General features: G+C 48.0%; 1 protein-coding gene and 1 long non-coding RNA gene across 11 annotated transcripts in view; one reads left to right on the plus strand and one right to left on the minus strand.

Annotated features, from left to right (window-relative positions):
- Positions 1 to 23,717, plus strand: part of SLC14A2 (solute carrier family 14 member 2) — a 429,661-nt gene that overhangs the window by 289,374 nt on the left and 116,570 nt on the right. The window lies entirely within an intron of this gene.
- The window catches only part of LOC123618637 (uncharacterized), a 36,528-nt gene continuing 14,232 nt past the window's right edge, over positions 1,422 to 23,717 (minus strand). For 2 of the 5 annotated variants that reach the window (XR_006727074.2, XR_012503285.1), the window contains 4 exons: positions 16,793 to 16,897; positions 11,761 to 11,822; positions 3,531 to 10,442; positions 1,422 to 2,677 (listed from right to left, as the gene is read on the minus strand). This is a non-coding gene — a long non-coding RNA (uncharacterized LOC123618637). The remainder of the gene's footprint in view (positions 2,678 to 3,530; positions 10,443 to 11,760; positions 11,823 to 16,792; positions 16,898 to 23,717) is intronic. The other 3 variants (XR_012503286.1, XR_006727072.2, XR_006727071.2) reach the window with 3 other exon arrangements.

The following is a 23,717-nucleotide window of genomic DNA, read 5'->3' on the forward strand; positions in this document are numbered from 1 at the left end:
ATCTTTTTATTATTATTTTATTATTATTATAAAGTTAGTATTATTTACTAATAATATATAATAATTAAGATGTTCATTAATATTATTATTAAAACAGTAGCATGTCGAATCTCAGAGGAACTTTAGAGTTCATCTGGTCTGGCTCTCATGTTTTACAGATGCTTGTTCAGGATCGAGCAAAGGATTTCATGGAGCATGTCCTGAGCAAAGGATGGAAAATGGAGCAGGAATATATAAAATCATAGATTTAGGAAACTCAGAGATCATTAGTCCTGCACTGCCTTAGGTGATGGGTGACCCTGGGTTTAGGCAGGGGAACTGACTGGCTCATGGTCAGTTAATGGCAGAGCTAGCTCCAAAATCCTGGCGCCATTATCCTTAGCCCTATGTGCTGTTCACAGCACCACAGGGCATCTTTGCAGCCTTTGATGGGGAGAAAAAAATACATCTTTCAAATATCAGCATATTGTAAAATCACAGTTCACTGGAATTCTCAGGAAATGAGGCATTCTGGTTAAATGAATTAGCTGGTTAATGAGACCCGAGGTCTGTTCCATGTCTGTGATTCTTGCCTACTTTCCCATCTGCTATGATATCTGATCCTTCACAAAGAGGCAACCAGAAAACTCTTCCTGTTCCTGCTCTGGTTTTTGGAAATCTTTCCAAAATGTCAGATTCTCATTTTCTTTTTATGCTCAGTCGAGTCTAGTGAACATCACTGGGCCTTTGTCTGCTGATGAGGGAGCTTGCTAGGACCATGCAGCATTTGCTGGTAATGACGGGGCTGGGACGGGTTATTTTGCACACTTCCATTACCTCTGACAGCTTCTCCAGCTTGAGCTGGATGTGACAAATAGACAAAGATTTTGTTGAAAAGGTAATTTGTTTCTACCTTTTTCTACTCTGGAGTTTACGTGATGGGCATAAAAGTTAAGGAATTGTGGTTCATTGAGTTCCCACAGCACATGACTCAGCTCCTAAGTGACATCCTCACTGAGTCCCCCTCACCACCGTGGGAGGTCGGACTCTCCAGCCTCATTTTTCAGATAAGGAATCTGTGGCTTAGAGAGGTTGAAGAACTTGCCCCAAATTGTACAGATAAAGAGAGATGGGGCTGAGGTTTGAACCTAGCTTTGAGTAGGTGATTAGCAAGGGACTGGGGGTATAGTTCCAAGTGCTTGACTATGAGCAAAAGCCCCAGAGATAACAGCCCTCTGCGGAGGCAAAATGAGAACATTCTTTATCTTTTTGGGTCACTTTTTCTGCCTGGGCCTCAATTTCGTCATTCATAAAATAGGAGAGGGGAGAAGTGAATCAGGCCCCCTCTTACTGAACAGTCCTTACCCACCAGCTTGAGTGCCTTTTCTTTACTGTATCTGGATTTGGAACTATAGGCAATGAAAGAGACACATCTGTTTCTTGTTCAAATCATTTAATCAGAGAGACAACGTGGAAGGAGTAAGCAAGTCAAAAACAAATGTATAAGATGCACTGTCTCCATTTTCTCAAGCCAAGAAAATGCACATTAATTGTGAGTTAAAAATAAAAAGCCATACATTCCAGAGTTTACTTTCAAATACAAGGATGCAAAGAGTATTTAGTTCCTTCTTCTTAAGCTATCCAAGAGGGCTTCTTGGAGGAGGTGAGATTCTTTGTATTATGTGTGGCAGGGAAAACACTCTGCAGAGAATCAAGGGTGGTGTGTTCTAGTATCTGTGAACACTGAGAGAGGTCTCAGAGGCAAGAGTGGGATGGTCTTGGAGAAGAAGGCGTGCAGTGTGTGTGAGTTTCTCAGGGCTGCTGTAACAAAACAACAGATATTTATTCTTTCAGAGTCAGTTTTGGATGCGCTAAATGTCTGAGGTCAAGGTGTTGACAGGGTTGCTTCATTCTGAGGGCTCTGGTGGAGAATCCATTCCTTGCCTCTCTCCTGGCTCCTGGCAGTCGCTAACAATCCTCGGCATTCCTCGATCTGTAGATGCATCACTTCAATGTCCACCTCTGTCTTCACATAACATTTCTCCCCACATGTCTGTCTCCTTTTCAAGAGGACAGTTCGTCATATTGGGTCAGGGGCCCACCCTTCTCTAGTATGGCCTCATTTTAACTTAATTCCATCTGTCACAATCCTATTTTGAAATAAGGTCACATTCTAAGGTACTGGTGCGGGGGGCAAGGTTTGAGACTTCAACATATATTTTCAGAGGACATAATTCAACCCATGAAAAAGTGGGAAAAGCAGAAGGGCTGGATGGGAATAGCAGCAAAAGACCAGGGAAGTGAAAATATCTCATAATTAGGTTTGCTGGATTATGAGGGCAATGAGACAGGGATTCCTCGATGACCAAGGACAGATCAATTAAGAACATCCCCTCAGCCCTGGTCTCAGCAGGGCCTGTCATTGGATGCTGTGGGTGGGACATCCTCTCATGCCTTCAAAGACCCTGCAGTCCAGACTTTACAAGGAAAGGAGCTGCATGTGCTAAACAACAATTCAGATCACAGCGCGAGTCCTTCCTCCCTCCCTTCACTGTCTCCATCCAGCCTCCTGCCATCTCGCCATCTCTGCTTCCCTCCTTCCTTCCACCCTTCTTTCTGTTCTTCAACAAATATTTTTTGACCGCTGTTATGTGCCAAGCACCTAGTTCTAGGCATTCTGTTCTAGGTGTTGGCGATCCTGCAATGAGCAAAATAGACGATTACTACCAAGAATCCCTGCTCTCCTGGAGCTCAGATACTAGCAGAGAATGCCCACAGGCAGTAAGCATAAAAAGTAAATTGTATAATAAGTTGGAAGGTTTTAAGCGCTTTGTAAGATGGGGAGGAGAGTGTGGACAGCAAAGTAATGAAGCTGGGAGTTCAGGGGTTGTCAAGGTAGAATTCCTAGAAAGGGTGACACCTGAGCAAAGACTTGAAAGAGGTGAGGCAGTGAGCCATGCGGATATCTGGAGGGAGTGATCCAGACACAGGGAGGAGTCAGTGCAAAGCCCTAACATGGGAGTGGGCCTGGCGGCAAAAGGCCCACGTGGCCCCATGAGAGACGGGAGTTGGGCAGAGAGGTGGGAGATGAGGTCGGAAAGGAATAGGTGACATCTTATATGCTATTTAAGGACTTTGACTCTTGTCTTGTGGAAGTCGTGAGGCTCTGGCAAGTTAAGTTTGCAGGGTCACGATACATGCATTTGGCTGGCTTCCCTGGGCCCTGGGTAGACAATAAACTGCAGTGGCCACGGGAGGGGTCACGAGGCAGGTAGGAGGCTGTAGCTAGCATCCAGGTAAGAGCCGCCACCAACCAGGATGGGGACAACTGTGGGGGAAGCAGGCTGAGAGGATGATCAGGAGTTCAGTTTGGATGGAGAGCAGAGATGTAAAGGAAGCAGTTGGACACAGGTTTCTGGAGTTCAGCAGAGAGGTCTGACTTGGAAATAAATATTTGGTGTCATCAATGTGTAGACAGTGTTTATGTTAGTTATCTATTGCTGGGCAATACGTTATCCCAGAGTTGGCAACCCAAAATAACATTCATTTACTTGTATGGCTTCTGAGGTCAGGAATCTGGGCGCAGCCTAGTGAGACTGAAGTCAAGCTGTTGGCCAAGGTGTGGTCATTGCAAGGCTCCATGGGGCCAGAGGACCATTTCCAAGCCCATCGCCGCAGTGTTGTCAGGCCTCGGTTCCTGACTGGCTGTCATCCAGAGGCTCCATCCAGGTCCCCGATGGCTCCATCCAGGCCCCCGACATGAAGGTCTCCCTGGACGGCTGCTCATACAGCGCAATGGCTTGCTTTCCCCAGAGTGAGCAACTCAAGAGAGAGAGGGAGAGGAAAAAAGACTGAAGCCGCAGTCTTTTTTATAACCTGATCTCAGAAGGGACATAACTACACTTCTGCCGCATGGTGTTGGTCACAGATGCCACCCTGGTGTGATGTGGGTGAGACCACCAGGAGGTGGAGATGGTTGGGGGCCATCTTGGAATCTGGTTACCTTATTATTTATAAAGACATGAGATGGGAAGAGATGGCCCCAAATCCCTCTCCTCCTTCCTTCCTTTCTTTCTTCTTCCCTTCTGTCCTTTCTTCTTCCTTTCCTCTTTCCTTTCTTATTCCCCATCTCTTCATTCCTGCTACACAGTTGCCTACTGCCTACCATGAGACAGGACCACATAAGGCCACTGGGGTCAGCGACAACTTAAACACAGCCCTTGTTCCTGGGGAGGTGGTGTATTTGGGGAGGCAGATAAACAAATACTCACACCCAGCACCACATTGTCCCAAAGCAGGACAGACAAGGTGCCCTGAGGGCTCAGAGGGAGGAGAGTTGCGGACATGCGGGAATTAGGGGAACTTCTCAGCAGAACATACAGGGCCCCTGGCTGACCATGAGGGTCTGAACACCAAAAACAGCTTCAGGGGGAAAGTTGGAACTTGTACTCGTGGGGAAGGTGAAACCATCCTGGGGTTGGGCCCTGTCTATAAGCCTGGGCCCCTCCCCGTTTCTAGAAATCCTCCTGCCAGGACATGGCTGCTCACTCCCATCAGAGGTGGTGGCCGGGCAGGCCAGGCCGAAGGAGCGTGTAGGGCCAAGAGCCGGGCGCACCTCCACCCAGGTGGGAACCGCAAGGGGTCTCAGAGCAGAGGCTCAGATGAAATCCAGACCCTGCCTCTCTCCCCCGACAGCCGGCCCTGCTGGAGCCCAGCCGGGCAGCCCCATCCATCCCAGACCGCGCCGGCGAGCCTTTGAAATACAGCCGCCTCTTCCTGGGCCTGCTCCCTGCGCCCCCATGGTGTCATTTCCAAATCCATTACATTCCAATGGCTTTGGGATCCTTTAATTACATGTGACGAAGCCTTGCCATTGCTGGAATTAGACGGGCTGTATTGACGATTTATAGGCCTCAGCTTTCACACAAGCAGGGCAATAAATTACATGAAATGGGCCCTTCAGCATTAAAAACTTCAGAGCTACCCACTAAGCCATGACAGCAAGAAAAAAAAATGAAAAGGTAAGAGAATCAAAAAAAATTTTTTTAAAGTCATGTCTGTGTCTCATGTGTTTAAAATACTGTACGTGCAACAGGGAATGTCAAAAACACAGGGTGCAGAGCCATCGGCAACTCATAAAATTTTATCTCTAGGATGAGGATTTCCAACCCCATAATGAGGACTTCCCTTTTTTTTTTTAAATCCTGGGCAATTCGTACCTGACGAGGTGACTGGGAGGGCGGGGTGGCTGCACACCCATTCTGCTTGCCCAGATTTCATGGCGGGGTAAGGACGGTAGGCTGAAGCAGCCCCCAGCTCCCCATTTGGACCTTCCTCCTGGTCCCCTTGACCAGCCTCACTCCATCCCTCAGACTTTTGTCACGCTGGTCTCCACAGACGGCATGACGAGTCTCTGCCTTTCCTTCCAGCCGCATTTTCTGACACCCCTTGCCCAGTGCCCGGAGGCATCCTCTGGCCTCACAGGGCACCTTCCCTGAACACACCACATCCAAGGTCAGCCCGACTCTGTCCTGGGGAGTTGCCAAGCCCAGCGCTGCTCATAGGCCATATCTGAGGGCCGGGGCTGGACGTCTTGCTTCCTTTCTGTTCACCCGCTTGGCACCTGGCACAAGGCAGAGCATGCAGCAGGAACTCCGCAAAGGCTTTAAGATTAAGAAGCTGAGAATCAGGAATTCAGTTGGGCTCCAGTCCACAGAGGCAAGGAGTAGCTGTGAGAGAGGACGGTGAGACCGGTGGGAGGGAAGGGATGCGACTGGGGGAGGAGAAACATCTCACCTCTGCAGGGCCTCCTCACCCGGCGGCAATACGAATGAGAACAGAAGAGTACTGGGAGCCAAGACCTTTCTGGAGGCAGGGATGTTTGTGGCCCTCAGCAGCGGGAGCCTTTGGTCCTCTTGCCAGTGCCCTGCCTGTCCTGTGGTCCAGCTGTGTGCGTGTGTCCCTACCTTCTCCCACTACTGATGGCCTGACAAGCCCAGTTCTGAGCTCTTGGCCCACTGAAGTCATGTTGCCCCTTTAGGCAAATCTCTCAAACCAAGAGCCCCTCGTAGGTACCTGGCCAGCCCGCAGATAGGCTGACCTTGGATCGGGTGCCCACCAGTCCAATCAGCCATCTGTAAGGGGCAGGCTCACAGGCACCAGCTTAGCTGCTCAGGGAAAGGAATGGACCAGACTTGCGTCCACTGGGAAGCTGAGGAAGGACAGGCTTTCTCAGGGCTTCCAGTACAGAACAGTTCACAGGAGAATCGAAATGTGGTCTGAGTGTAAGTAGGTAGAGCTAAGTCTAGACCTGAGAGAGTCTGAGGCCGGGTCTAGCCCTGTCTGATGGCTGTGACATCCAAGCCTTACGGATGAGAAAAGGTCTCGATTTTCAAATCTGAAAGAAGGGGGAGAATCGGCCGAGGCCACAGAGGCAGGTGAGGGTGTGTGAGGCCACCGGGCTGTCCACTCTGCCTACCACTGAGGCTTCTTGACGAAACGTGTCCACACGAACAGGAGTCATGGGTGCCATGCTCACTGCTGGGTTCCCAGGGTCTGCACAAAATAGGGACTGATTTGCTGGATGAATTAATAACTCTGAAGGGCAGAGACCTCTTCCTGAGGCAGGCTGACTTCTTTGACAGACATTCAGAGGTGCATCTATCCTAGGGGCTTAGGTGATGAAGGAGATAAAGGTCTTTTGCTTTTGGGTCCCCCAGGCGTCAACAGTCAGAAAGCCTCGCTTAAGTTTTCAGCTCTCTTGCCTGAAATAGCCCCCAGGACAATTGCAAAGGTGTATTTCCCTGCTCAGTAGTAACTTTCTAACCTCTGCAGGCTCGGAATCCCCAAAGGGCAAGGCTGAGAGCTGCACTGTGGTCTGCGTGTAAGCAGGTAGAGCAGTAGGTAGAGTATGTGGCTTTGGAAGTCCCAGTAGAACCCAGAGTAGGTGATCAGGGGCCAAATACTGTCATCAAGGACTGCCTCTCTTGAAGGATATGCAAGGGGAAAGCAGAGACTCGGGCTGATTCAGCAATGCCAGTGTCTGAAGGATGAAAGGATTGGAGAGGCATTTGATGAAAGAAGGGAGAAACGAGGAGGTTAGATTTAAGACGCAGAAAGCAGTGTGCATCAGGAAGCTGCTGGGTGATTTGTGTATTTGCTTTTCTCCATCAGCTTCCTGCAGAGGATGAAAAATGACGGGATCCATCAAGGTGCATCTTGTTTTATACAAGGATAAAAAAAAAAAAATTCTTGAAATACTAACTAAAGTTGAATTCCCTTCTCCTATTGACTTACATTAGTAGATTTCATAGAACCAGTGAAGTAGACCTAGAAGGTAAGGTAGAGGGTTAGGTCAAATCTGTTACTTTAGAGACGAAGCATATGAAACTGGGAGGGTCCGTAACGAAAGTAAAATCGTGGTAAGGTGGTTTCGGCAGCAGAAGGGTGGGGGGCTAACCAGCCTCAGAAGTTTACTCACCGTACTGCCTACAGAGGTTGGACTCTGACTTTGGGGCTGTTACTTATTTAATATTATTTCATATTTGTTATTTTATCTTTATTTGTTAAATGTTTGCCTTTAAATTGACCAGCTTTATAAAATTAGCTTTTCCCTAATAATACCTATAGTAACAGCATTTTATGAAGCTGATAGCTGGCTAAATATATGTTAATACACACATATGTATATATACGTAATATCGAAAATATATTATAAACATTATATTATTAATTTTATATCATATATATAACTGCACATCAAAATAAACATATAAACATTAAAATATGAAATATCATCCATAGGCAGCCTGAAACCATCTTGCATACCGCCAGTGGTATATGCTTGCCCTTTGGAAAATACTAGATAAATGACTCTAATGATCCTTTTTCATTTCAAGATTTTCTGATTCTTGAAAAGAAGTTTGGTTTTGTGACTATTTTTCGAGGACCTGGAGCACTTTTCCCTTTTTCTCTCCACTTTACTAAATCGTGGCTCTGCTCAAATCACACCTCCCCCATGGAGGCTTCTGTGCAGGAAAGGGATAACTTTGCAGGCCTGAGATGATCATCTTTAGAAAGATCTGCTTGCAAGGCTGGCCTTTGGCTGCCGTCTGGGAACTTGGATTTTAGGAATGTTCCCACCACTCCCTAACTACTATGATGCGGGCTCCCTGTGCCTAACCTGTGTGCAAACAGTGCGGTTTATGCTAAACCCTGCCTCCCTCTGGGAGTCTGAAATTTTGGTAGGTGTTCACATGTGTGGTCAACTCAAGGCTGGAGGAATTAAGCGCATCCTGTGTGACTCCACCGGGAGTGGCCTCTGGGAGCTCGCTCCTGATTTCCTCTAGACCTTGCCCCATGTGCCTTTTCCCTTTGCTCATTTCACTTTGTATCCTTTTGTTGTAATAAATCTGAGCCATGAGTGCAACTAGATGCTCAATCCTGAATCCCTGAACGTGGGGACCACACATACAGCTTCCTTCCATGACCATTCCACCCTCCAATTCTCTTCCTATTCTGAGCCCATTTAGTAACTTAGATATAATCATGCAATTCTCCCCCTTGTTCTGTCAATTAATAAATCACTAGTACTATATGGTGTCTCTGTCCTATTCATTAATAAGCTTCTATAAAATCAGGGACTGTTTCTTATAAGACTTTGATTTGTATTTGTGTTTGTGATTAATAATATCTTATTCCTAGTAACTGTTCTATGGTTCTTTTTAAAAAAGAATACAAACAAAACCAAAAATTTTGGATATGTTGGTTATTGTAAAAATTACTTAGAAAGTATAGAGAAGCAAAAAAGAAAAATAAAATCATCCATGATTTCCTATCCAGAAATAGCCATCTTTTAATCACTTGGTTATATATCCTTTTAGTCCCCTCACTGTCCACAAAGAGCTTTTGTGAGAAAGGAATCATGACTTTTTATTGAAGTATAGTTGATTTACAATGTTTCAGATGTACAGCAGAGTGATTCAGTTATACATATATACATATTCTTTTTCAGATTCTTTTCCATTATAGGTTATTACAAGATATTGAACATAGTTCCCTGTGCTCTACTGTAGGACCTTGTTGCTTATCTATTTTATATATAGCAGTGTGTATCTGTTAATTCTAAACTCCTAATTTACCCCTCCCCCATCTTTCCCCTTTGGTTACCATAAATTTGTTCTCTATATCTGTGAGTCTATTCTGTTTTGCAAATAAGTTCTTTTGTATCATTTTTTCAGATTCCAAATACAAGTGATGTCATATGATATTTGTCTTTGATTGACTTACTTCACTGAATTTGATAATCTCTAGGTCCATCCCTGTTGCTGCAAATGGCATTATTTCATTCTTTTTTATGGCTGAGTAATATCCCATTGTATATATATGTACCATATCTTCTTTTTTCATTCATCCGTTGGTGGACATTTAGGTTGCGTCTATGTCTTGTCTATTGCAAACAGTGCTGCTATGAACATTGGGACGCATGCATCTTTTCAAATTGAGAGTTTTTGTCTTTTTCTGGATATATGCCCAGGAGTGGGATTGCTGGATGACATGCTAATTCTGTTTTTAGCTTTTTAAGGAATCTCCATATTGTCCTCTATAGTGGCTGCACCAATTTATATTCCCACCAACAGTGTAGAAGGATTCCCTTTTCTCTGCACCCTCTCCAGTATTTATTATTTGTAGACTTTTTGATGATGGTCAAGAAAGGCATCATGCTTTTTGTTAGTTACCTCTTTTTTACTAAATAAACCATGAACATGTGTCCTTGTGATTAGCAGAAATGTCATTCTTAATAGTTACATAATAACGTGTCCCAAGCTGGTGACTCTCAAGCAAAACACCACCTGTAGATTTGATTTTGTTTGGGGTAGCATAGTACTGACTTACCCATATTTATAAATAATACGTTAGAATTAGTTGCTGGTATCTGAATGTTGGGATACTTCACATAAATAGTCTGTATTTTCTGCTTTCCTTTAAAACATGTTGCCACCTCATTTCCATCAGGCTTTATGGATGGAGCTGAGGTGAAGCTGCCCTCTTTAGACAGAGCTTGTGCCCCAGCTCCCCTGGAACTGAGGTTGACGGCCAGTTGCTATTCATCATGCTGTCGGGCTGGTTATCTTTTGCTACAGTCAAGAGAGAAGAGAAATATTTCTCATGTGTCGATCAAAAGCTAGACCAAAAGGGGCAAATGAAGAAGACAGTTTGTTTCAACAAAATGGAAGAGAATATATTTCTGCAGTCCCCAAACTGTGTGCCAAGGAACTCCAGGATGCCACGGGGAACCCACAAGGGCACCGAGGGATATTTTTAATTATCCAGGAACACATCAGGATACTCAACACTGTCAGATACCACACAAACCGCCAGCTTGAGGGAGTTCAAATTTCAACAGTAGATCACACCATATATGACATTGCCGAATCTTGGCAAACCTGGGTTTTCATTGGTTGCTGTGTTAAAAAGAAAATACCACACAAAAATCAGTGTGGAACAGGAAACAAGGACGGCGGTATCCAATCTGATTCCAAGGTTTGACTAATTGTATATTGCACAACAGATACATGCATCCCTTTAGTAAATAATTATGATTATTTATGAATAAAACATAGATATTATTTTTTCTTTCAATTTGGGTGTAATATTTTTCTTCAAACAGCTACTAAGTTGTCAGGACCTAAATGCTAACTAGTTTGTTTGGGCTTAACTTTAAATATGTAACTATGAGGCATTTATTTTGGCGTAGGCACACTGTAAAAAGTATGATTGAGACAAAGCTTAGGAGTCTTTGACATATTCCTCGTAGAACTAAAGAAACCCTACTGACTGGTTTCACTCCTGGTCTCCACCCACATGGTCAGTATGTCACTAGAGCCAGCCTGTGATGCCTGTAATTAGCCATATCTAGTGCCTGTCGGCCTGAGACATTTTTACTGCCCCTTACTATTTCATAGCCAGAATGATTTTAAACCCCTCATTGGCTAGTTCTTGACTTTGGGCACATTACTTAAACATCTGTGACTCAGGTTCCTCATCTGTATAATGGGAATATTAATAGACCTATCTCATGAGGTTGTGATGGAGATAAAAATGAGATAGTCTATGCAAATGCTTCGCACAGTGCCTGACACATATTGTTAATCACTCAGTGATAGCTATTAACTGTATATTTTCTCCTGGAAGCTTCTGGATGTTTTCAAAGCAAGATGCACCTGGATTTCCATTCTTCCAGGGTTTCCTGTCCTAGGTAGAGGCAGCTGTCAGAACAACCAACTCGTATAGTTACAAAGCCAAGACTATTGCCATCTGAGCTAAGTAAAAGGACAAAGAAAGGAAAAGTCACTATTGATTTTAGCTTAAGAGGCAGAAGGGTTTCTTCTGGTCTTCATCATGTTTAGAGACACGTTGCTTTGAGCGTTAGAGCACCAGATCCCCACCTGTCACATGTACTCTCAGGGAGAATTTGTCAGGGACACTTAAAGCCTGACTTTGTGTCCCTGAAAGGCGCCATGCCCTAAGCCTCCAGTCCCGTCCTAGCCTGTCTCATCCTGCAGCAATTTCTTCCTGACTCCTTGGGTATCTTCAGTGAAGGGAGAGCTGTGGGATGGGAAGCAAGCTGCTCTGGAACACAGTAAGCCAGGCAATGGGAGTCACCTCCCCAGACACTTGAGTTTCACAGCCTGTGTTGCAGCTACCCAGGGGCTGCCCTTGAGTCCCCACCCTGTCCCTTGTAGGCCTCCTGGTGACAGCCTAGACCCTCACTTCACTCACCTTTAAAATGGGGATGATAATGTCTATGAGACGATAAAACAGAATGACCTCCATGGAAGTGCCTGTAAAAGACACGCATAACTGTGAGGGATCCTCATTAAGAAAAAAATTGAAATCCACTATGTATCGATCAGACCCATGAATACTGCTTGTAGAAGAGAACTTTGGAGAACAGAAGGGCCGTGCAGCAAATGGATAATGAGGAAGTCTATAGGGGCCAGAAGGAAGAGCGAAAGGGTTGGCCTGGGGTGAACAGAGGAGAGCAAGACTGAAAGCGGACAGGGCAAGTAGGAAAATGGACTCAAAGAAAACTTTGTGACCCAGAAACTGGAGTCTTTTCTGACTAATCAATTATTCCAAGTGTTGTGATTGAGAACCTTCCAAGGGCTCAGCCTGGTGCCAACTTGATGACAGGTGTCAGGGAACTCTGTAACCCATCTGTGGGTGGCAGGATCATCAAAGTCAAAACAACCAGAGATAATGGTCCAGGAGAGTAGTGGGCGCAGAGACAGGCGTCTGGGGGCACTCTCGGAAAGGAAGAAGCTGGCCTGACGTGTGCTGAGCTGTCATCCTGGGCTCAGGGCTGGGGACAGGGTGAGAGGGAGGGGCTGAGGCTGCCACAGGGACCCCTTGTGACCCCTATTAGCTTCTCCCAACAGCATGTGAACAAGATTTCCTTCAGTGATGGACAAGGTGCCGAGGGAAATGACCACAGGAGACATTATTTTCAATAGGAAAAGAAGAATAGTAGAGGAAGCAAGTAGAAAGATCACCAACCTGAGAGCTAGATGGAATCAGATCACCCCAACCCAGGGCCCACACTGAACATAAGCTGGAGCTTGGATGGAGGATGTCACTTAATCCGGAAGGAAAACACAGGTCTCCAGCCTCATCACTTGGTGATCCTTTGACCTCTAGATGACAACCTAGATGGAGCTAGGGCCCTGGACTCTGAGGACCGGCCCGGATGGCATGCTGGGGCACCTGCAGTGAGAATTGTAAAAGCCTGTGCACCCAGAAGAAGGTGAGAAGGGACCCCAGGGAGAGGAGAGGGAGCAGCCTTCTAATGAGTGCTGTAATACTGACAGAGTTATGCCTCGTCCCCGTCTTTCTTCCTATACTGTCAATTCCCTGGGCTTCACAGCCAGGATTCGGGGATGTGTTGCAGCTTGAGTGGAAGTAAAATGGACCAAGGGCTGGAAATGTGACCACCAAAGGCTCCTTTACCATCCTCTCGATTGGAGCAGGTAAAGAAATAGGAACTTGGATTCTGGTCCATGGACGCTCTATCCTCCACGGATACCTGGAGCCAATAAACTCAGGTACCTTGGATGAAGGGCTATGATGCGTTAGGCTTACAATTTATGCAAACAAAAGACATTCAGATGTGCTACAAGCATGGCAGGGCCAGAGCCAGCCAAGCTGTGGGAAGCATCTGAGAAGAAGCCTGGAGCAGCTGCCTCCCCAAATCCCGTGCACCACTTCCGAGCAGGCTCCGCTTTACCTTCCCCAGACAGGAGACAGCTTGTTGCAGAGACACTTGTGAACATGAAAAGGAAAGGGGAGGGAGCAGAGGGGAAGAGATCTATTCCGCCTCGCAGCTTTCCATCTCTGCCCCAGTGGAGCGTGGGTAATTTGTTATGCCTAATGAGCAAATGCCACCTTATGTGGAGGCAAAAATGCCAGTGGGATGATCAGGCGGGTTGCTATGGGAGACCAAGGGACCTCCCTGAAGTTTGCACAGCCTGGCAAAGGAGTCTTCGTGAGAGGAAAGCTCGGCTGTCTCCTTCCATCAGGGTAGTGAGCCCTGGTGTCTGCGCTGAGTTTGATGTGTTTCGAGGCTTTTTTTGCCTCTATTGTTACAGTTGAGCTTCATGACCACCCAATAAAGTAGGTGGGTCTGGTGTTATTTCCCGTTTTTTCAGGTGAAAAGACTGAGGCTCAGAGGAGTTAAAGAAGTTGTCCAAAGTCGTGGAGGAGGCAGATGGATATATCTCAGGAGGCCTAGTTTACAAGTGTTTTTCCAGATGCGTCTTTACTTTTTCAAGGACATATCACTGGACTGAGAGCAATCAAAGGGAGCTTGATCAACTACACCAAACCCACAGAAAGATGGAAATGGACTATTTAAAGTAAATACTTTGTAGAGGAGGACAAATGCATAGGCCTTGTTACCAAAGAGGCATTTCAATAGATAACTGCACACACTGCAATTGGAAGAAATGACCAGAGAAAGCTGGAGTGGGAGTCTGTAGCTGAGCAGGGTGGGGCTATTGCCCTCCTGCTTTCCCAGGCCAACCTCTCAGCACTGCCCCGGCCACCCAGAACCACAGCTGCTCCCTGAATCCACCCGAGGCTTCCTATTTCTGTGCCTTCGTGCATCCTATTCCTGAAACTTCAAGTTCTAACATCAAAAACAAAACAAAAAAAATTGTAAATCTTATAATAAGTTTATTGCTTCCTTTTCTGAAATCACATTGAAATGCTGGCACACCTCCCGTCTCTCCCCTCCACGAGACTGTGAGCTCTTTGAAGGTAGGAACTGTGATTCTTCATGACTCAGTCCCCAGCACCTGCCGAGGGGCCTGGCACTTATCAGCATTCTAGCAGATGTCTATTAATTGAATGGTTCCATCTTAATTTAAATCAAGATCGCTCATTGCGCATCGCCCCTGAGCTGTTCATTACGTAGGTGATGGGGTATGAGATCCTATCTCCACACCCTAGCGCCTGTGGAGAGCTTTGACGAAGCGGGAAGAGCATGTGTGCTACACTGAAGTTCGACAATTTAACTGACAGAGGCGTCTGAGTGTGGGGAAACCTCTGAGCTCTTTGTGGAAGGATCGGAGGAGCCCTGAAGGAAGAGAAGGCATTACAGGACCTCCCAAGACTCTATTGAGAGCGTTTCCAGTTCCACAGCAGCTGCTAGCTCAACATGAGGCAAAGCCCAGTTGTCACAGAGCTGAGAGGTTCAAAGTCAATCCAGCTGAGGCTGCAGAAGGACATAAAGGACTGTTGCTAAGGAGCTGTTCATTCCTGCCAGGGAGATGTCAGGGAAGTGAGGGCCGGAGTAATCGGGAAGTCTCCGTGAGGAGACGGCATGGCACATGCTTAGATACAGGAAGATAGACATTTCTAGAATCAGGGAGGATCATGGAAGAACCAATAATTAATCAATATGGCTTGGAACAAGCGATGAGCAGCTCTAAATCTATCCTCTACCCAAGGACAGGCTCCACCGCAGGCAGAAAAGACGTGAAGACATGACACCTTCCTTTGCACCAAGGCACTGAATTTTTTTTTTAATATGAAAAATTGAAAAAAAAACTCCAGATGGATTTTAAACACAGCAGGGAACTGGGCGGTGTGATGGCAGATGGCTATTTCAGCTGCACATGGGTAAAAATAATTTCAACTCCCCAATACCCAGGACTGCTCTGAACTCATGAAAACCTCTTCAGGAAGAGCACTGTGTGATGGACACAGCAGGGAGCTGCAGCAGAGGGGGTCCGGGGCTCGGAGCTCCCTGACAGGACGGGACCTGCTGCTGCTGGGGCAGCCGCTCCCAGACCGCTCCGGGAGGCTCCCGCCTCAGCAGACTTGTCAGGGCTCACGTTCAACTTTAGCCCAGCCTGAGATGAGTTTTCTGGCTTTCTTCCTCGATGAGTCCACTTGAGGGCTAGGTGTGTGGCTGTGAGATGAGGCCATTGGGAAGCAGAAACAATCTGAAGGGTGTAGCAGTGAGTGTGTGCTCACTGCGGGGAAGGTGGCCCCAGAGGAGGGCAGGGTGGTGACTCTGAAAGTTGACACTTCTGGGTGTCTGATGGCTGTGGAGTTTGCCAGACTGGCTTTCCTGGGGCAGGCTGGATGGCCCCTTTGTCCCTCTGACTGTCACCTTCTGAAACACTAATCTCTTGTCACACTGCTGTAGAGGCCACAGGAATGAGCTGATCTCTGGAGTCAGCCAGGCCACCAGCAGCACCATGAATCAGACGCTCTAGGGGTCTAGCGCCAGGGACCAGACAGGGATAAGTAAGTGTCTACATCCCCTAGGAGGTTAAGTTCCATAGGAATAATCTAGACAGAAGCTGTTGGCTGGTCGGTGTCTGGTCCAAGGTCCAGAAGGTCAAAGGTACAGACAGGAGACCCCGAGGTGAGTTCTGACCCTAAACAGAGACATTGCTTCCTGCCTGTGTAATAGGTCCTGGTGCTTAGGACCACGTTCATTCATGATGGGCACCATGGCTTCCTGGACAAGATGGACTTGGCTGGGCAGTATGCTAAGGGCACATTAGCTACCGAAGGACACAAGTCACAACAACACAACAGAGAGGCTGGGGACACACTGTGACATCAAGGGAAATGAGGTGCTAGAAAGGTATCATTTACTTGTGTCCCATCCAGGTTGGCCTCCCTGTTTAAGGGTGGAGGATGAGGAGGGCAGGGTCATATACGCAGTGGTGACCCTCAGCAAGAAGTCTCTCCAAGTGGACTCAAGGGATCCCAAGATCAAGACCAACCTCAAGGAGAAGCAGGTGGTGGGGTCTGGTTTAGTCTGGACTGGGGCTCAGTTTCAGCCCAAGAAGAATGAAGAGTGTGCCTTTCTTCACCCATCACACCACTGAGGGCGAAGCAGAGAAATGTTAACAAAGGATATTGTAACTTTACTGGTTCAGAAAGAGACTAGAATGGCTACTTGTGTTTATGTGTGGTTGGAGGAAGGATACTGGGGGCCTGAGATTCTGGTCCTCCCTTCTCTCGCTCTCATCAGCCTTGTCTGCCATCCGGTGGGGAGGGGAGGGCGTCTCCCTCAAGAGGCCACATGTGACATCCTCCACTTGCTGCTTGTCAATCTCACTTCTTAGTTCTGTCCCCAAGACAACCACAGACACTCTCCCGTGACGCCCTCGCTCCCTGACTTCCCTCCACGGTCAGCGTCAGCCACCAGCAAGGCAGTGCCTTCCGCCCCCGAATGGCAGCTAGGCAGAACACGGGGGACAGAGGAGGCCATCGGGCGTGAAGAGACACTCACGTAATGTGGGTTGGGGGGTTGGCTGCCCCTTATGGCCGAGTCAGGGTGGGCATCGCTGAAGCTGTCCAACGTGGTAGGTCAAGGAACCGTGTGGAGGCGGAGGCTCTGGGGAGAAGCACAGGTGAGGAGAGGGGAGCACAGTCACAGATCTGGGGTTTCCTCAGAGGCCCCCGACAGGGCTGTCGGTGTCACTGCGTAGCATCCTTAGAGGGACTTGGAGTTAATTTGCATTTCACATCTCTTTTCATAATAAAAGCAAACACTTCGATTATGAGATTTTCTAGACAAATCCTTTCATCTTGTAAATTTAAAAATAAGACCCAGAGAAGAGGTATAATTTGTTTGTGGCAGATCCATGGCCTGTACAGGGTTGGTGGTCCCAGGCTCTGGTCCATATATGTCCTTCGTCATTAGCTCAGCCCTTCGGTGGGCTTGAAAGATACAGCGGACAAAGGAGAGTGAAATGGGCCCTAGCAAACCCTGTGTGACTGTCTGACCTGGAAGGCCAGGGCCTCCTCTCCTTGTTACAGACCAGGCGAGTGACTCCGGTGTCCTTCCCACAAAGTGGCTGGCTCTTCTGTCCCCCATGCTCCTTTCTTCCCTGCCTGAGTGAGGTCTTCCCTCCTCCTTTCTTCATCCCCCAGTGCCCTGGAGCTGGAGTCTTGCTCATAATATTCATATCACCTGAGTCCACACCACATGCCCTTCACACACTGTGGATTCAGCCGCGGACACCGCAGACAAAGGTCCTGTTCTCAGGGAGCTAATATTCTGGTGGGGAGATACAGTCAAACACAAATAAAGATGAACTGAGGAGGTGTTGGGTGCTGTAGGGAAAGTAAAACAGGGCAGAGGGACCAGGAGTGCTGGTGGCAGGTGGGAAATATATTAGACAAGGTATAAGGGAAGGCTTGAGGGACAACACGTGAGCAGCAACTTGGAGGAGGGGAGGAGACCTGCCACCAGCACACCTGGGACAGGTGCATTTATGGGCAGAAGGCAGCAGCACATGAAAAAGACGTGGGTGGTGGTGATACAGGAAAAATGGGGCTCCAGAGGATGGCCATGCCCCAGGGCCCAGGCAAGTCCCCGGGATGCACCCCATCAGGCGAGAGTCCTTGGCTTCTCACAGGAAAGAATTCAAGAGTGAGTCATAGCTGAGTAAAAGCGGATTTATTCAGAGAGATTCATACTCCATAGACAGAATGAAGGCTGTGTCAAAAGGCAAGAAAGCAGGCGAGAGAGAGAGAGTCCCAGGATGCGGGGCTGTTAGTTCTTGTGGGCAGGGTAACTTCACGTGCTAACCACTGGGAGGACTGCTCCCACTGCTTTGGGGAAGGGGCTGGGATTCCCAGGAGCTGGACCGTCACCCACTGTTTGACCTTTTATGCTCAGCCTGGGGACTGCCCCGGCACCTGTGGGAGAGCCACTTAGCATGCCGTCGTGTTTCAGTGAGCGTATAACGAAGCCCAAGGTCTAGTGGGAGTTGAATCTTCCACCATCTTGGTGCTAATTGCTGTGTTTCTCTTTTGGTGGCTGTGCCCTGCCCCCTCCTCCCCTTTTGTCCCAGTGGCTTGCCCTGCACGTTGGAGAAGCAGCCAGGGGCTGGGATGGGAGGCTGGGACTGTGAAGTGAGCCAAAGGATAAGTAGTAACAGATGAAGCCAGAGCAGGAGGCCATGACAGGGCTTTGACTTGGAGCAAGATGGCAGCTGCGGGGCGGTTTAAGCTTAGCGGGATCTGTCACCTTAATAGGACCACCTGGCTGCAGTGTTGGGGGAGGGACAGGAAGGAAGAGTATGTTCAGGCAACAGTAGTAATCAAGGTCAGGGGTGACGGTGACCTGGATCGGAGTAGACCAGGGCTCCCAAAGTTCCCAGCTCAAAAACTCCACTTTTCATTAAATAACCTCCCAGCATGATAGCAGTTACCACTGTAGTACTTGCTGATTGGGCCAACACTTCATGTCCGCATTTCCAAATGAATGTTCCCACCGCAACAGCATTTACATGCATTTGAGGAGTCATACGTGGATGCGTGTACCATTGTTTGTTAGGTCTGCAGACTGTTCAATGAATAGATGGTTTCAGACCTCCTCCCACTTTGTGGTTCCAAAATACGCCACAGAACCTTTGCTCCCTCCCCTTTCCCATCGCCCTGGCCAGCCTAAGCCCGGCTTCCTCAGGCCTCTCTGCTAGGAAGGTCCAGTAAGCTCAGGTGGCCAGGGTGGCAGTGACAATGATGCTAACTGAGCAGGGATTCATGACTTGGAATTGATCCACAGCTGGGATTCAAAAGATCCAAAATCAGACCAAAATTATAAGCAAATAGGTGTGCATTTGTGCAATATGAGGTCAGCTTCCATTCACTTCTCAATGGTCCTTTACCAAGAAAAGGAGGGGGAAGTGGGGGCAGGAAGAAACCACAAGATAAATCCGTTACTCCTTTCAGATACTAGATATGTTTTCACAGGGACTTTCAAGGCTTAACCCCTAACCATGAGCACCAGATGGTGGGGGGGCAGACATTTAAAAACCCAACCAAGAAAGACCCACGTAATCTATAGACAGAAATGTAACATCTCTGATTCCAGAAAGACAACTTTCTTTCCCTCCTAAAATCGACCTTGAACCCAGCCTCTAACATGCTCAAAAAAAAAAAAAAAACAAAGTGTTCCCATCCGAGAAATAACACAAAGGCAAGATCATTCAGAAGGAACCCGAGTATTTGGAGCAATAAATAAATAAATAATCCATCCAAAGCCAGTATGCTGCCTTTGGATAAATTATGCTTGATTTGAAGGTCAAGAGCGTTACAATGCACTGCTTTACTGAGGTGCATGAAAGCTGAAGCGTGTGGTTTGGTAGGAGAATTTGCAGGGTATAATTATGCACCCCTTCAACATCCCCGCTGCCTTCCACGTGACGAGGAACAATGTGCCACAGTGCTGCACCGTCAAAGCAGTAATTTACAAGAGTCAGCAATTCCACAGGGCAGGTAGGCAGTATTTCAAAATGGGGAAAGGGAGCCGGGGGGATGGAGGCGGGGAGCCAGCAGATCAATTTACAAAGATCCTGTTTCTCTGCCACTCTGTTGACCTTTCAGGCAAGACCTAATGCCAATTAGCTCAGTTATAAAGTCCATAATTCTTGTGGGGAAGGCCGTGTGTAGCACACGATCATTTTACAACGTTTGCCCTAATTTGCAGCCCCCAAACATGCACTCCTGGGGCCGCAAGGTGGGGGTGGGGGCAGTGTGTTGGCAAGCCCTGGGAGCAGCTGGAAGGGATCACAGAGCACAATTACTGTCTGCGCATGGCCACATCTGGAAAACAGCTCTGCGCTGGCTTTAAAACAGCATTAATGAAGAATGGAACCTTGTGCTGGGAAAGACGGGGTTGCGGAGGGGGGAGTGATAGGAGGAAATGAGGGGGGCGCCCTTCTGCCCAACTTGGTGGGGATGAAAAGACAACAAAGAAAACAGCGGTCAGGGTATAAGACCAAATCCAGGGAGAAGAGGGTGTTGACAGGAAAGGGGGAGGCGGGGAGATGCTGCGACTTCAGGGAGCGGTCTCTAATCTTCCTCGTGTTTGCCAACTTCAAAGCCGGGTATCCATGCAGGACTGGCCCTTTTTTTTGCATTGATTGAGCAGACATTTGTCGACGGTGTGAGATTTCAGTGGTATCTGGAAGACTCCCAACTGAAACAATGTACCCCACGAGCACCAAATTCTACCACTAAACGTTCAGTCCTTCAGTCAAGGGGTCCCTTCTCCTGATGTGGATTTGAAAATGCAAATGTACCTGCTTCCTGTAGGGTCCCAGGCACAGAGTAGCTGCTCAATAAGTCTTTGTTGACTAGAACTGAACAGAATGAGCTGAAAAAGTCATTTGGTGACTGTGACCAAATTAATTTATATCTCTGGTTTCTCAGCTATAAGGGCTACCCCAGACCAATGATTCTCCATGTGAGGGGCAGAGAGAAGGGGTAGCGGGTCTTTCCAAGGGGGTAAATCAAATCCATGGGGAGGGGAGAAGGTAGCATTTGTGGGTTGAGAAAGAACATTCAATGGTATAATATAGTTTTGTATTTGGAAAGCCAGAGTCTGCTCCTAATACAAGAGGCTTCCCTAATATAATCCACAGAAGAAAATTGCTCAACAGACTCTTCCTGGCTGCTGAGGATTCATAAACTGACCTTAGAATTCAAAATGGGCATTTCCCATCTCACCCAAAATCAGAGCATCTCCAGATCTCCCCGGGAAGGAGGCGGATCTCTTTTATCATGGGGCCAAAAAGGCTGAGGGGCTCTGAGGAGAGGGGTTTGGTGCCTCCAGCTCTGATCATCTCCATTGGGCTCTTTCATGCTCCTTCACTAAAACAGCAGCTGTTTGGGTTCCCGGGGATGAAGGTATCCTTAAAGGGACAGCAAGGACACATTGCAGAGGAAACAGGGAGGTGTAAGCAGGCGTCACTCTTCTGGCTTTTGTGCTTGCTTCTCTGCCTGCCCAATATGCATCTTTGGCATCGCTTAGGGCTGTAGAGAGCGTGGCCCAACTTAGCATTTGTCTTACAGTTTGCGTGAAAACCCCAAAGGCCAGCCCACAGACCTGCAGAGGTCAAAGGAACCTTACCTTCCCCTACCTTTGAGACAGAAGTTCCCCATCCATGTCTCTACAGGGCACCCTGCACCTTCTGTTTATATACTTCCAGTAAAACCTAGCAACTAAGACCTTCAAGCAACCCCGGGTTCAAGTCCTCCCTCAGCCATCCACCAGCAAAGTGACCTTGGCCAATTAATCTTTCTATGTCTGGTTTCCTTTTTAGTAAAATGAAGATCATAGTACCCACTTCATGCGATGATCGTGAGGATTAAATGAGATAATATGTGTCTCTGTGTTTCTCTGCTGCTTGGAATTCTAACTGTCTATTTATGTAACGCAATTTGCATTTATTTACGTATGACCTTACACGCAGTCTGCGTGTGGTCACACTCAGGATAAGGTGAACGTGACGTGGGCAGTTACTTCTGCTTGGAGTCGACCCCTCCCCTGAAGGGCCCAGAGAGGGGGATGTTGGGGTCGCTTCCTCAGTCCGGAGAGCACACTGCTTCTCTGTGCCTTCACCAATGTCAAGTATGAAAAGTTTGTACATGTGAGAATTCCTTAAAATACTCTTACCAAAGCATTCCTTACACGTTCCAAATAAGCCCAGAATGACACGTATACAGACCTGAGCGTTGCCAGCTTTGGGCTCTAATGAAATATAGCATCGCATCCTCACATGGTGAATGCTGCCCCCTGGAAGCACTGCCCACAGACGTTGAGCCCCTCACCCAGATGACAGTTCATCAGATACGTGACAGCCGCTACCTCGTGCCCTCATCACTCTCCCCCTTGTCAACGTTTCTCCATGCTTCTCTTTACCCCTCCCTAACAGCTCCCACCACCGCGGTCTGGGTGTTCTCTGTGCCAACTTACAAAGGGGATGCAAGCTTAGGCCCACCGCTGAGCCCCGTTATTGTGTCTAAGTTGGCACTTACTTTCCAGCCAGCCCTGTCATGCTGTGGACTCAGGGGCCAAAGCGTGTGCACCAGAACTTCCTCAGGAAAAGGCACTTGGAAATAGGCTGGGGCCACTGGGCTTGACCCACACTCTCCTCTCGCCCCCCCCCCCAAAATGTCCCCAAGTCTGCTTCCTTCAGAGTCCCGATTCCCAGCTTCTCTGGACTTGAATTATGGCCATGAGAAGTTCTCACCTTCATAAGACATGACAGAGGCCCCGCTCACTGGGTCTAGGGTGCACGGGTCAGCACACCCCAGTGTGGCTTCCTCTCCCGTCATTCTTTCTGGTGAGCTTTCTCTGTTTGAAGCACAAGGAGCCACAGGTTCCTGCCAACTTAATTCCTCTTGCTTAGAGACTATTTACACTTCTAAAGCAGGTGAGGCCCAGAGGGGAGTCCACCCCAGCTCCTCATGAGTACAGACCCGTGAGGGTGCCCTCCCCACAGCTCCCAAGGGGCTGTAAAAGGCTGAAACCATCCTGTGTCTGGGGATTTGGGTATTTCCAAGAGTGACACAGGTATAAACCAATCTGATTGTCCCTGGCCAGGGTGAGCATCAGAGACACTCGGAAACGCTCTGAGTCATTATGGATAATTCCCACTCCTGGCCCAGCGCCCACCTCCCTGCCCCATCTCCTGTGATTCTTTCCAGCCACTCTGTTCACTCGCTTTCCCTCTTGCTCTACATTTCTCATCTCTCTTTCTCCTCTGCCCGTCCGAGTCCTGCCTGTCCTCAGGGCTCAGTCCAAGTGCCGCCTCCTCTGTGACTCCCTGAGGACCCCACCTGGAAGTGAGCTCACCCTCTCTGAATGGCCATGCCTTGCATCACTAGTACGACCCTGCCCCGGACGGCATTAAGCTGTGAATCTGGTTTACGCCACCCCACCCCAATGGAACTGCGGGACCTTGCATATTAGGCACCACGCAGAGAAGGTGGAAAGGAGAAAGGAAAGAGCTGAGGAAGATGGCCTCCGGATGACCATCCTGGGCTGTGAGTGTGTTTCTCAGCAGCAGCAGAAGGGTGGTTAGAGAAGTAGAGAAGAAAACACAAAGGCAGCGTCACCATGGCGGGATTGCACAGGTGCCACATGCTATGTAGGGACTGATAATGAGTCTAGCCTCCCTGGGGTGGGGGGAGGGAGATTCGGAGCGGGAGCTGAAGCCAGTGACGGTCACCCATTCATGCTTGCACCTTGGAGAGCATGACAAGTTCTAATTCCCGAAAAGGGTCCATTTGGCCACAGACACCAAGGGGCAAGGTGTTATTGGTCACTGAGGATTGTCTTCCCAAGCAGTCATCAAATATTCCTAGTTTCCCTATATGCCCAGCACCATACCGGGCAGACTAAGGGACACGAGGAATGA

This window comes from Camelus bactrianus, chromosome 30, assembly GCF_048773025.1.
Source record: "Camelus bactrianus isolate YW-2024 breed Bactrian camel chromosome 30, ASM4877302v1, whole genome shotgun sequence".
Taxonomy (NCBI): Eukaryota; Metazoa; Chordata; class Mammalia; order Artiodactyla; family Camelidae; genus Camelus; species Camelus bactrianus.